Below are 13,930 nucleotides of genomic sequence, written 5' to 3' on the forward strand. Positions count from 1 at the left end.
AGACTTTAGTAGGTGGGATAGTCATTAAAAACTACCCTATATCCAAGAATTGGAAGTCGTAAGCCATTGAATAAATCAAATAATTTACATGCTGGCTTGCGACTAATTTATTTTATTTAGATTTTGATACATTTAAAATCCTGTTAGAAAAAAAAATCTAACCTGGAAGTTATTATACAAACCCCAAATGGATGAGTATGCGAAATAGGCTTATGACATCGGTTGGAAAGTACTATCTTTACGAGAGTGATTTATGGAGGAGATAATGAGGTGAGGTCACAGCAGTTTTCTGACCTTTAACGACTTCCATTTAACTCATGTATTATTGCGGATAGTCTGTACGGAAACGGTTATATGCGGATGCAAAGTTGGATCGAGTGATAAAGGACATTTCTGATGGGGACTCGTTGCAGGATTACTTGAACAGACTGAGCTCTCTGGACTGATTCTATGAGCGTCACTTTAATATTACTAATTGCAAGGTAATGGATTTTGAACTAAAAACATTGCAGCCTGAGTATTACATGAATGGGAATTTTCTGCAAGTGGTCGATGACGATAGAGACCTAAGAGTAATGATCGAAGGTGAGTTAAAATTTAGAGACCACGTTGCCAAGATGATTAAGAAGATGATTAAGACGTATCTGACAAATGTAATGTCGAAAAAAAAGATCCCACTACTTAATGAAAATCATATTTGGTTTGTGGAATTTTGCACGTGAAGAAACTTGTCTTCATAATTTGAGAAATACAAGGATAGGAGGAAATTGATAGCAATACAAGCTTGTTAGGATTTACAATATAAATACAGGAGGAATTTTTCCCCTTATAGCAGGTGAGCGGGGTCATCCCTACAATCTGGGTACGGTCAGGAACAATAAAATATTCCACAAACCTACATTTTGTCTCCATTAAAATAATTCATAATTGAAAAGAACAACAATGCAAAATGAATGCCTTCTGCCCATTACTGCTTATACTCCGGATCCATCCAGACTAACTTTAGAATATAATTTTCGTCAATTACTCTGCATTATGACCAAAGAAAACGACTTCTTGCTATGCGAAATATTTAACTCTCGGTCGTTCTCTTAATATTCTGGAGAGAGAGAAATTAGAAAACTCTGAAGCGTCTCTATAGTAAGAGGTTTCTTCTGACTCCGATATTACTGCTGTTCTCAAAAACAAACCTAAACTTATTCTAGAGCGATTACTTCCATTTTTATGCTAACCTTGCAGCTCTAAAATGTGCACATATTTAGGTGGTTCTAAGGTGTAACAATTTATATTGCTGATTACGCATCTATTTTTTTCTGACATCCAGTTTAGATTCCACAGAAGACACCTGCGTTATATAACTCACTTTTGGGAACATCCTATGCAAATGATTCAGGAAAACCTTGGTAGTCGCTATCGACACCTTCAAGGCCTGGTACATCAAGAAGTCAAAGTTGTCTTCTTTGCTAGTTGACAATTTATTATCTTCTTCCTGTATTTTGCAATTAGGCTATTTCCTGTATTACTTGCTGAGTGTAGAGTGTCTTTTTTTATTATCTTCTATACACGTCTGTGATAAATTACAACTGGACTCTATTTTTCATCCTTGTTCTCTCTCACATTTTACCACCCTCTTGCTCTTTGCTGATAGCAACATTCTGCACTGTCCCTCACTTCAACCTACAAATAAGAGCTCAAGAATATCGGTAACAGATCATTAAATGCCGAGCTCCACGTCATCCTCTAATGGCGGAGAAACACAATCGGCAACTCCAATCCCTCCAATACTCAGTCTGATGCTTTCTTTGCAAAAATGAGGCCAACTAACTGATATAACTTCTGAGCGCACTCCAGAGGTCCTCAGCGAAGAAGGGAATGTTATTCAAGAAGGGTTTTCGTTCTTGAATAACATTCCTAAGCTTTTCTTATTTCTGCTGGCGTTTCTTCATGAACTGACTATCCTCTACGAGTCTTATCCTTACTTACCAACATACTACACCATCCTGATGTTAGCAAGTTTTTCCCCAAAAAACTTTAAAAATCATATTCTTTGCTTAGGAAAGAATGATCATAATTTGCAATCGTTTAAACAATGTCATTAAACGTGTTTTTTTTTTCTTGTGAATCTAGTCCTTAATCTACGCTATTAAAAAAAATAGCGTTTCACTTGAGTATTTCAAATTTCCTGTAACAAGATTTGAACTCGAATTAAAATAATAATATCACAGTCGCCAATTCGTACTAGCATTAAACCGCCAGCCCACGACCAATACAAAGCGTTATATAACGTACAGTACTTCGAATTTTCTAACGATTATACAACCAAGGTCATAAGTTGAGGCCATGTTCGGTTTCTTTCTTCTGTAAAATTCGACACCGAGAAATCACTTCTGAGAACACCCTTCTTTTAAAGCATCGATTAATCATGCCCACGTGTATGATACGTCCTTCGCATACGGTGGCACTAAGGAAGAATGTAACAAGCCTTTGTTATCTGTATTTTGTTTCTGCAATAATATACAAAAGGTAGAATGCTGGTCGCCGATAGAACGCTGTATAACTTATCTTTAATAGCAAGCTGAACGGAAACCTTTCTTTCCACTCCGCCTCAAACGTTGCGAAATCTCCCCTTGCATTACAAGGTGCGAGTACCTTTAATTCAAGGTTATTACAGAATACCTTTCTAGTCCCCCCATTGAAAATAAATAAAAATTTCTTCGTGTTTAGGATTTTTGTCTCATAATCTCAAAAAGCATTTTCTTTTTCACTCTGTCTGCGAGTCACTATAATGGATGAGAAGGAGAAGAGGAGTTCTATATAAACACTCCGCGCTCCTCGCATTCCGAAAGTGTTGAAATGATTATCTTTGGAACAAATACTGCACTATTTGCGCATGCTACCGCGAGTTCAGCGACAGTTACCTGCACGAGGTGTTAACGACCCTAAATCGACAGATCTGACCTGACAAAAGACGTATTAAGGAGAGTTGCACCTGACAAGACTAAAGGATTAACAAATAGGGTGGATGTTACGAGGAACTACTAGGAAAACGACCAAGACAAATCCCTTGGCAACTTAGGTAATAAATGTTACACAGCGGTGTCATTAATTTTGCGCTACGGCATTTACCGAAGCATCCTAGTCTTGTGCAGGCTTCTCACATGTGTGCACCCCTTTCAAGGATGAAGCGAGTTCAGTTTTGTGACATCATGAACTATTTTAAACGTAACTTTTAAAAAGAGAGTGAAGGCATTTTTTTTTTTTTTTTCGTATATTGTTTTTCTGATGCTGGTATACGACAACCGTTTACAAACTCCATCTAGCGGTGCATTTTATTTTTTAATAATTTTTACAATTTGTATATCGCAATATTTTAATGTGTTGTTAAATTAATAAATCTTGAAACGAAGATTCTTTTAATATACAACAGTTTTGAATATTTTTACATCACGTATTTTAAATAATTTAAGACTACTCACATTTGATGTCATTTAAACATATTGACATTTTAAAATATTTTGAGATGTTTTTTAGCACCTTCTCATATTTTGCAAAATTGAACTAAAAATAGCAAGTGCAATATTGTCATTTTTAACGTTCAGACCCGCTAAGAAATTGTCATCCATTTGGGCGTAAGTGGTTAAACTTGCATAACAACGTGTATTCGTTTTGTATAAAGCCTGCATCCAAATGCAAAGCGGTATGTTTGCATCTCGCAAACTAATGGCACAAGATTTATAAAATAATAGTTTGTGAATGAAGGTTTCGAATTCAGTTTGTATACTCCAGAAAATTTAAACTTCAATATGTTTATTTTAAATTTTATATATATATATGTAAAAAGATTTGAAACGTTTTTATGTCACGTTTTTTGTCTCTTCATTGTTTTGAAACGTCCAACAATGTTTTTGTCTTCATGAAACAAACACATTGTTGTCACATTGTTGACTCATGTCTCGAGTCAGGAGAACCGGCTTACCAGCCCGAACTCCGGGGGGATTGGGCGCCGTAGGCTCCAGAGGAGCAGAGATCCCCTAGTATATATATATATCAGCAAATGTCAGTTAATGTGATTGAAATTATCTGGATATTACTGTCCCTCTAAGAAAAATATTCCTATTTTCCTTACTGGGAAATCCAGTAAGAAAGAAACAGTTTGAAAAACACGGCTGTAGATTTTAAAAAAATATATATTTCGGATTTTTGTTATTATACCTTTATCACTATTGATTCAGGCAAATCTAATGTTATGGATTTTTATGCCTATCGATATGGCTAGATTTCAGATTGATTTGATAGGACACACTCTCGGATATATGGATACCGTGAAGATAATCTTGTAACACGGCAGCAAAAGTTTCCATTATCTGGGGCTGCATTTTATCCTGAACAGAATTTAGTTCTGTTTGAAATCAGTCATGACATTGTTTTCTTGCAACTTTCCCTGCCGAGAATATCCATTTATTATTATTATTTTATTTGTTTTTTGTCTGCAGCGAGTTTTTGAAATCTTTTACAGCCCAAGTGATACGTTGTTTACTAAGTTGAAGGTGGAAAAAGAAGAAGAAGAAAGTATTTTAAAAGACTGTCTGTGAAATACCTTCAGCGCTCCCATTATTTCTACTGGATTTACGTCATAACACCTCAACATGTTCATTGGCAGCACTAAGGGAACAGACAAGCAAAAGGAATCATCTCTGGAAATTAGAACCGATAGCGCGAAGCAGTGGAAGGGCTTGTTATAGCGGCAGACGAGAATTCGCAGCAGAAAGAGACTTTCAGAACACTTTGCTGCTGGACAATTATGTAACAAAACAAGAAAATTCTATGAAACAATGTACAGTTTTGCTCCTTTCGCAGCGCTAGGGGTGGGAGAGCAAAGCAGCACAGTCGCTCTCGACAGTCGCCAGACTAGAGAATAACGATAATACCCGAGTTACGAAAGAAACCAAGTTTATTGGTCTAGACTTTTAGCTAGCCATGCTGTAATTTGGAAGGGGAAAATACCTGAGTATTATAAGCTTTCTAATAGCGAAAACCTGCCAAGTAATGAGCAGGTGATAAAATCCGCTGTCAGACATGCTAAAATGGAATATTAAAGACCGTCTATCAAGGATAGGTTATAATTGGTGGCACTTAGCCACAGTATTTCACTGCCATCTGTTCCTTATATATTGCACACATGATGGGATGGTCTCTTGGAGCAGACAGTCGCAGACCAAAAGAACCTACAGAGCAGATTGGTGATGGCAAGTAAAACACGTTGCGATATTAGTTGCGGATGTCAACATCAAGTTAATCTGTGTCTAGACATTTACTTTCGATCAATATTTCAAAACTTTCCATTTAGGGGAAGGGCAAAATAGTTTCGAAGTCTTTCAATGGCAGTTTAATGACAATGGCTGAAAACTGTTACGTAAAATCTGAATATAGTTTTATATTCAGACAATGTAATTTTTAACATCTGTTATGAGTACAACGTAAGTGAATGTTATTGTTCCCGTTTGTCGCTTCTCATGACCGTGGAGAAGTCAATTTCATCTGTAAATACACAGTTTGAAGGGATTTCGGAAGTCACATTGAAACAATGACGTTAACTGGAAGTGACGTCATTCAGTAACCCATTTCAAGCAGCTCCATTTTGGTAGGAAAACTGATCCCATACTTTCGTTACTTCCATACTTTTTTACTCGTTTCTTTGCACTGACTTCCTGTATAAGGAAGGAAGTGGTTACATTATTTCTTCGTACAGTGCCGCACGATAGACGGTCACGAAAATCTGGCGCCTGTAGTGTCAATGCACTTGCAACCGGCCCAAGGGTGCCGTGCATGGATCGACTTACAATTCATGGCACGGCTTTGCGTCTTTCATGTTTTATTTATTTTTTTCTTCGTCTTTCTTTTTGTTTATCAATTTCAGGCATGCATATTAGAAGTTTTGGCCTTTCTTTGTGATATGTTGCAGCATTCTTGTTGATCACTGGGAAGTTATTTTCTGAGTCGTTGCAACTATTTGTATGCCGTCCAGTTTTAGCTCGATCATAATTTGAGAATCTTTTTCACGTGACCAATGCATCAACCGTGAGAGCTGGAAAACTTCTTTTCTGAGTGATTGATGAAGCAAGAAAGAAACAAAACAAAAAAACGAACTTGAAGTAACTCGGCTAATACATTGTTGTATCGTAAATGAAGCACAAGTATGTGACAGTGAATGATATGTAGTTATCTTAGGATGAAAAGCTTATTTTTTGCTCACTATTTCTATTTAATTCATTTTCACAAAAAGAAGCAATTAAAGGTTTCGAATGGATCCACATGGGTAGCCCACCACCAAACAATAAACCACGTTGCTTTTAATTATTGGCATCTATCGAGTGCTTGGTTCATTTGTCACCTGAAAAACAATACAATGTCCGCACGCAGGTCGAACTAATCGAGAGAAAGAATAGATACAGTTGCTTGACAGTAAAGCTCCTCTTACATGGGGAGCGAGGAGACTGGAGGGGGGGGGGATTAGAAGCTATTCTCTCCCATCGATAGTTCAGCTGATTTAGTTCCATACACCAGCGCCACGTAATGGTGGAATTGCGTGACACTTTCTTCTATGGAGCTTTTCTGGAAAGTGCCTTTTATTGCTTCAATAATCCTTAGTGAAAAGATCGAAGCTCGCGTGTCCGCATGTAACCCACGTTACCTGTACAAGTTGCGAAATCGGCACTTGGTTGTATCGCACACAAGGTTCCGTTCTAAGAACTGCTAGCGACTTTATCCATCAGCTAAGTGTAATCATGTCTTACAACGTCATGCTGGTTTCCAAGCGGTCCGCAGCCGGCTTTGAAATATCACACGTGGAAAAGATCAAAAGATCTTCAGCAGGAGATTGGCATTCTCGGGAAATTTTCTGTTAACTACAGTCTCCTTCTTAACCTGTAGCATGCTAGGTTGAACAATTAATTTGATCACTGACTCACTGGGTAATACTGGCAATGATTGCAAGTTAGCTACTATTGTTAAGGCGACTTCCTTTAGCATGACAATCAGCCGTGGGCTCTCATTTAACAAAGGCCACAAAAGTATAGTAGTCCCCTATTATAATACCTTCGCATATATCGGACGATATAACGCTAATGGAGTGTACTTCCGTTCCATGCATAATTCCCCAGTGAATGACTTCATTAAAAAAAAAAAAAGATGTGCTAATAATAAAAATTTCAAACTCCACGGAAAGTATAAATGCTAAAGTGTACATTAAATTTACAACTTGATTTGTATTGGGTAATACTGTACATTGAATTGTATAATATAAATATCTTGTATAAGTGATGGGAATGATAATAATAAACTGAAACTGATGATGATGATAAATATGTATTTTAATAATAAGGTGCAGAACTCTGAATGGCCAAATCAATGGTTAACTAATAGGTTATTCAAAAGACAGTAGTAGAAGAAATGAACGATGACAAGAATTCTCTGAATCTGGAATTTAGAGTATTGAATACATGCTATACGTATTTTAAAAGATCTAGAGCAGGGATTCTCAACCTATGGTACGCGTACCACTGGTGGTACGTGAGCCAATGCCGGGTGGTATGAAAACAGATTTGCTTACTGGTACATCTGATGTCTTGAATTAAATATAGTGGTACGCCACTGGAAAAGGTTGAGAACCCCTGATCTGGAGGGTAATGAGAGAATTAGCGAATTAAATTCTGATAAACATTATTTATACAGAATTACTAGCTTTTCATGCCTTGACAAAAAAAAAAAAATTTAATTTCTTGGATGCGATGTTTGTAATAAGTTTCTATCAAGAATGACTGAATGACCAAGTTATCCTGCGAAGAGAGAGATTTCTTCTTGTTTGGAGATGTGGATGTTATCAGAGACTACAAGAATTTTTTGTTGTTGTTGTTGCCGTGAGAAATGAGTCAGAGAAAGGAAGAAATATAAAAAGAACGCTCGCAGGACCTGAATTTTGAACTTAGGTCAAGAATCCCTGCTCTAGATCTTTTAAAATACGTCTATTCAATACTCTAAATTCCAGATTCAGAGAATTCTTGTCATCGTTCATTTTTTCTACTACTGTCTTTTTTTGTAGGATTATAGGATGTAGGATTATAGATTTCTGGTTTACCTTACCTAACAAATCTAAAGGTTTCTGGACTATAACAGTTATCTCACTAATGGTACAAATGTACTTAGGTTTTAAGGGGTCGGTCTCACATTAAAAATAAAGTTCAAGTCTTCAGCAAAACTAGAATGGATGGATATATATATATATATATATATATATATATATATATATATGTACATAGTCAACTGGTAAATATCAGTGCTGTATACATAAAGGATCAGATAGCCGTGGAGTTAGTTTCACTGTGTTAAGACAAAGGTATCTGACAGCCATTCTGTTGCATATTTAGACGATAGGCTATAAAATGGAAACTAACGTAACAGATTTTAGTGCCAAACGGTCTAGTACATTAAAGTTAATAAATAATCACTCAAAGCTTCTCAAGATTTTCTAATGCCATTTGTCCCCAAGTGAGTGATATTAGCTAAAATATCTCCATTGCTCAACAGACGATCATTTACTAGTTGAGAGGTTTCTTGGGTGAGTGGAAGTCGATTGTTTATGTTTTTGCTCCCACTACATTAGGAAATAAAAAATGAAGTAAGAGGATGGTAATAGTTTCCTCTTTCTTCTTAGGAAGAAGACGAATATCGCTAATTTCCAAGCTGTAGGGTAGATACCCGTAAAAAAGGATTATAAAGGCGACAGAAAAAGGACTTAATTCTACCGCTCACTTATTATAACGACGAGAAAAATCTTATCATGATTGAAAATCAAAGAAATATTGAATGTTGCGTGTTTCAAATGGCAGGAGAAATTTTATTCATATCATCAGTACAATAATTAGAGATTTGGCAACCAACTAGTAATATATGCAGTAACACGAATGAAAAGGAGAAAAAAACCCGCCAAAACATTTTTAGATCTGGAAAAGAAACGTTTGGGTTTTGCTTATTTGTTACCGTTCCGAGTCGAGTTTTTACATTTCTGTGCTTTTCCCATTTCCTTGATGGAACGGAAATTGCGAAGAGCTCAGTCACACTTTATAAGGTGACTGCTCAGTCACGTAATCTACGATCTGGAAATAAGTAGCGAATGACCCTGAGAATTCTAATCCATCTAAATCTACCACAGGAGCTTTGCATTAACTTTAGTACCTCCCATTCAGTTAAGGATAACATTGCAGTTAAGGCAAATAAAGAGAAAATGCCGAGTATCTGGGGCACGAGACGGTATTATTACTAACATAATTTTTGGATTTTGTAAAACTTTAACCATAATAAACTGATCCTAAATCAATGATTATCGAGGAGGGGGGGGGATCAGTATCTGGATTGTATGTGTACTTCAATGATAACCGTACATATTGCGATAGTTCTCGTTAGTATATAGAATCAGTCTGCTGTACTGAGTCAACAAAGCTATAAGTTTTTAATCTACAATGCCTTAAAGTATGAATCCAACTGATTATATTAAATTTCGTTTTAAATCGATTAAAAAAAGGTAGAAAAAAAACGTGTTTTTCTGAAGATAACGGAGATTGTGGGGATGCACTCGTCTTTATCTGATTCAATTGATTTCATTTAAATACCGTGGAACCTCGATCAGAAAATTATTGATGTGCAGTTTAGAGTAACGATTTTTTTGCACCAGATGTAACAGAAAAGAGGGTTTCTAAAAGGCTTTTGCAAATCTGCTGTGAGTAGCACTGACATAAATCGTTCGCGGATGATCTCCGCTTTGTTTGAACATGCATCTAATGATTAAAATGTTAATACGTGGATTTCTGATACAATTCCAGTGTGACAGATCTTACGTATTTTCGAAAAGTCCATCGTCATCACAGGAGGAAGGGGAAAAAAGTGCGAAGCAAAACCAAGGTCGTGCTGCTGACAAGATTGAGATTCACATTTCTGTAGTTTTAGCCTCTTAATTTTGTCAAATCTTTAATTAGTCGATGAACACATTTGGTAGGTGTTGGAAATTTTAACATCATATTGAAAGCAAACTAAAAAAGTTAAGCACGTACACTGGGATGGCACCTTTATACGTACGTTTTATATCCATTATCTCAATATTTACAGAATTTTCAGTTGAAATTAGTTAACAAGTCTCCTACAGAAGTAGATGGATTTTTCATCCAGAAACTTATTTTTCATCAGGAAAAGTAGGCAAACTGACCAGAAGAACACATCAATTAGCACATAGAGAGACCGAGAATACATATTGGCATCATCGCTTCAACTGTTTCCTTCCTTATTCCCAATATCAACATTTCCATCAAACCATAACAGGTGTGAATTTTAGCTTAGATTTTACAATACTCCGCCTCTGAAAAATACAGCAGAAAATTCTCTTAAACTTTTGTTTTGCTAAAAACAGGGTTCTTGGACATTTTACTAAGTCTTACAATATCCGAACTGCACAAGGACGCCATGCAGAGTTAATTTACCAGTGTCAACCAAATAACGTTCCGATTTTGAATACAGCAGTTCTTGTTGTTGTCGCCATGGAGAACAAGGTTTTTACCTTCCGTATTTTCAATGTTGATAAGGTTGCAAATAAATTATTTGCATTGGCTTAAGTAATGTGAATACAACCAGAGATATACTGAATTTTAATTCCCATGCTGTGAGACTCATAATATGGAAGGATCCACAGAGCTTAAAGATTACAGTAAAAGCGTCAAGCGAGATTCCAAGTACCATCTAAAGTTATCAAGAGACTCACCGAAAGCTTGTTGCATTGGGAGGGGCCCCCAATGCATCAAGAGACCCCCACACGCACACACTCCTTCCTCTTGGTGGTTTCTTTGCCGAAATCGCCAAGTGGAGTTTTGCGGTCGTATTTTATATACTGATAATGACGGAGAGAGAGAGAGAGAGGAGATGTTTTGAAACTGCTACTGCGAGGTAGAGATCTGTCACTGCATGACACCATGTGTATCTCGATTGCGTCAAATTGCGGATTACAACTTAAGTTATCATCCGTGCTTAGAAGGATGTTGTAATTGCTCATTTTCTCCATTATTTTGTTCTATTAATACCCTCCGAAATGTTTCTTTTTTCCTCATTCTTAAACATAAGAAGATATAATTTTATTGTTTCAACTCCTCTGACTATTGGCGTAATCGTCAATTGAAACACAATGAATTACATGTTGGCACTTTAACAATTGTGGTCTATAAAAAGATGTTTCAGAATTACCGCAAACGTTATTCCATGACCTTGCTGCGAGCAAAGACGTTTTTCATTGTTACGTGGTCAAATTTAAATACAGTTTTCCAACCGAAACTTTTCGGTTGGAAATTGAAATGCAGAGTATTTTTTTAAACGGGAGGACAATGCATTGCACCATCGACTGTAATTTGTGCTTACTCTCTCTCTCCAGAATGAATGAAGGTGGGAGTTGATTATGCGTTATAATAACTTTAGGCATTAACAACTGTTTCCATCTGACTCGCTTCGCTTTTCGGGGATTATATTCGCTAATTAACGAGATTATCCAGAGTGAAAGCTGTGATAAAGTGGCGGTTATTTTCTACTACAACTCCCCCCCCACACACACACACACATACGCCCTCCTTCCTCTTGGTGGTTTCCTTGATCCGCAGTAAAAGTGCGTGCAGTTCATTTACAGAAATGTGTATGACAAAGGAAGACGAGCTGACTGAAGCAAAGTAATTGGCGAAAGTCTCGGAGTAGACACCGTTGCCTAATAATTCACTGAGCGCTCCTGCGTTTGAAGTGGTCGCACTTCTGATAAATGGAAGCTTTCAATCTCGTACCTCGAGACAAATATATTGCACGATCGGGGCTTATTAGGATGTTAAATTGTCTTAGGAAATCTGGCCGTAGTAGATTGAAATCTCTACCAATTTCTTCGCATCACAAGCTGCACTCTTTTTTATAAATAAGGGAACACTTCAGCATAAGGTGAGTACTTAGAAGATTAAGAGAATTCTGCGACTGCTGATTAAAGTGGGACCATCATTATTAAAGTTTTCGTTCGATACTTGCAAATGAGAGATTAAGGTTCACTTCCTTTATTTATTTAAAGTAATGTCCTTATTAAGAGTAGCAAATAAAAAGGAAGAATTTTTATTTCGAGGTAACTGTATTATTGCCTACAAGAAACGTGAAAAAATAAAAAAAAGCTTCTGCAATAACAAAAGAGATTCCACATAACATACGATCCTTGCACCTGACTGACGATACGCAATATGACTGACAGCTGTAAAAGAATCCTTATTAAAGCAGTAAATAAATTACCAAGCAAAACACACGCATAAATCCAAGTATGTTACGAATTCCCGTTCTTGCTAAACACTTCATGGTTTGCTACGTAGAGATGTAATTTGTCTACCAAGCTCAGGTTAAACTCTGTTCTATGCCATGTGGCTCAACCTTCGCTGTTATTTGATCTAAAGCGCCTATTTCATTTCAGTTATTTACAGTTGTTATTGTCGTGTTCTCTCAAAAATTCGAGCGATTCGCAAACAAGAAACATATTAGAATATCGTATCGTATTTACCCTATTGGGCGGAACGCAGCTTCATTCGTTTATATCCACGGAAAAGGAAGTGTGAGCAGGGGGGGGGGGGGGATAAAGAAGATATTTCAAGTCAGTTTACTTGTGTACCTAACGGGAAAAACGTCAACATGTTGAAATGCAGAGCGTTTCTATATTTCACCTGACTGGCCGTAAAAATATCGAAACAGAGAATTTATCTACTTTTTTTTTATTAAAAAAAAAAGAAAAAATCCTGCAGGGATGAGAATTCAAGTTCAGGAATCGCGATTAATATAGCTGGGATGTATATTGCATCCGCTGTAGGAAATCGGATATGTGAAATTTCTTCAGGCATATTCTCAAAGAGTGGTATCATGTTTTGTATATGTGACGTCAAGATCGTCAGCGTCCCCCTCTTGTTTACAAGACGATATTTTGATTTGAAGAACTAAGGCTAGTTGGCATGCGTGTATTTTTCCATCTCAAGATGATAGCCAACATCATTTTCCAAACTTATTATCGTCTCCGTAGCACAGTCGACAGTCCTCTGGTGGGAAAGCTCTGCTTTCAATTCTCGTCGTGCTACAACAAGAACGTATAAGAACTTCTCAACTAAAGGTGAATTGCTGCAAAGTAACGTCAGGATGCTGTATTTTTTAAATTGAATTTTTCAGTTTTAGAAGCAGCAGAGAGTAAGTTTTCATCACGGGAAAATTTGCTTTTACATCCATGCCATAAATAATACGTCAGAAGGCCAGTTACAGAATAAGGTACATGTTCTTTACTTAGTTTCTGAGGCTCACTTTTATATTTCGTTATGATGATTAGCCCCTATTCCCAATCTTTTCCATACAACTATTTTTAAGACTGTCGTTCCGAATAACAGTCTATGCATGGTTCTTATCATTCAACTCATCCTTACGTACGTACATTAAACGCACCATTCTGCTTTCACAGCCGTAAACTACACACACACAAGTGAGCAGCTCATTCTGTTTAGGAACACAAGCACTTTTAGTAGTTCTCTCTACAATAAGGAATTTCATTTATTTTTAAATTATCAGTTAATATACAATTTCTATATTCTTTTGAAAATTAACATCGAAAATGGGGACGAGCATTTACTGTGCAATATTCCGATGAACGACATTCGTGGCTTTACATTATAATTTGACTCGAATGTTCCACATTTTTTTAAAAATAAAACTAAGGACACTGCTGAGTATCGTCTCGAGGCCTTAGAACACTTAAGAGAACAGGTATTCAGAGAAATTTGGCTAATCTGTGCTATGTCGAAAGGTGAAATACGGTTTCAAGATCTTTGTCTTCAATTGAAAGCCCTTT

The 13,930-nt window shown here is 36.7% G+C and overlaps 1 protein-coding gene and 1 long non-coding RNA gene across 2 annotated transcripts in view; one reads left to right on the plus strand and one right to left on the minus strand.

Annotated features, from left to right (window-relative positions):
* The window catches only part of LOC150104384 (uncharacterized), a 756,755-nt gene that overhangs the window by 137,025 nt on the left and 605,800 nt on the right, over positions 1–13,930 (plus strand). The window lies entirely within an intron of this gene.
* The window catches only part of LOC150104385 (forkhead box protein O-like), a 135,066-nt gene that overhangs the window by 3,382 nt on the left and 117,754 nt on the right, over positions 1–13,930 (minus strand). The window lies entirely within an intron of this gene.

The sequence above is a fragment of the Typopeltis vanoorti genome, chromosome 8 (assembly GCF_054136105.1).
Source record: "Typopeltis vanoorti isolate ZY-2024b chromosome 8, IOZ_Tvanoo_1.0, whole genome shotgun sequence".
Taxonomy (NCBI): Eukaryota; Metazoa; Arthropoda; class Arachnida; order Uropygi; family Thelyphonidae; genus Typopeltis; species Typopeltis vanoorti.